The 714-nt window shown below is 48.9% G+C and overlaps 1 protein-coding gene across 1 annotated transcript in view; it reads left to right on the top strand.

Annotated features, from left to right (window-relative positions):
- The window catches only part of ARHGAP24 (Rho GTPase activating protein 24), a 629,348-nt gene that overhangs the window by 346,532 nt on the left and 282,102 nt on the right, over positions 1–714 (top strand). The window lies entirely within an intron of this gene.

The raw sequence follows: 714 nt of genomic DNA, 5'->3' as shown, positions 1-714 counted from the left end.
CAAGAACTACTTCACAGTTAGGGCGGCTAGGAGCTGGAACCAACTTCCAAGGGAAGTGGTGCTGGCCCCTACCCTGGGGGTCTTTAAGAAGAGGCTGGATGCCTACCTGGCTGGACTCATTTGAGTCCCATTTCTTGTTTTTGGGGTTTTTGTTGTTCTCCTGCCCTGGCGGGGGGTCGGGCTAGAAGATCTACTAGGTCCCTTCCGACCCTTAATCTATGAAACTATGAAACTATGAAACATCCCTCCCCTGCCTCCCCCTCCCCCACAAAGTACTCCTTTCAGCAAGGAGTTTTGCCATCTCGGAAACAGAAAAATACCAAATTATATTTTAACAATCAAACATCTACTACAACATTCATTAATTTGATTTCAAAAAATATTTTTGTCCTAATTTACATGTGTTCGTGTAGTGTACATAGGGGTGATTTTATAATAGCTTAAAATGAAGTCTTACGCTTGTATGTTGTGGGGGGTGTGGGTGGGTAGGTGTAGGTTTGTAGATATGTGGGGTGTCAGGGAGAGTGTGGCTATGTGTGTGGGGTTTGTGGGGGTGGTGTGTGTATATGGGGTGGGGGAGCATGTGGGTGTGTGTGGATGTGTGGAGTGTGGATGGGTATGGGGTTTGTGGGGTGCTGTGAGTGTGTGGGGGAGGGTGGCTGGGGAAGGTTGTGGCAGGTGTGGAGGGGGAGGATTTGCCCACAGCCTACCCTG

Source organism: Gavialis gangeticus, unplaced genomic scaffold (genome assembly GCF_001723915.1).
Source record: "Gavialis gangeticus isolate Ggan-Ray unplaced genomic scaffold, GavGan_comp1, whole genome shotgun sequence".
NCBI classification, from domain to species: Eukaryota; Metazoa; Chordata; order Crocodylia; family Gavialidae; genus Gavialis; species Gavialis gangeticus.
This window is presented reverse-complemented; position numbering and strand designations above follow the sequence as displayed.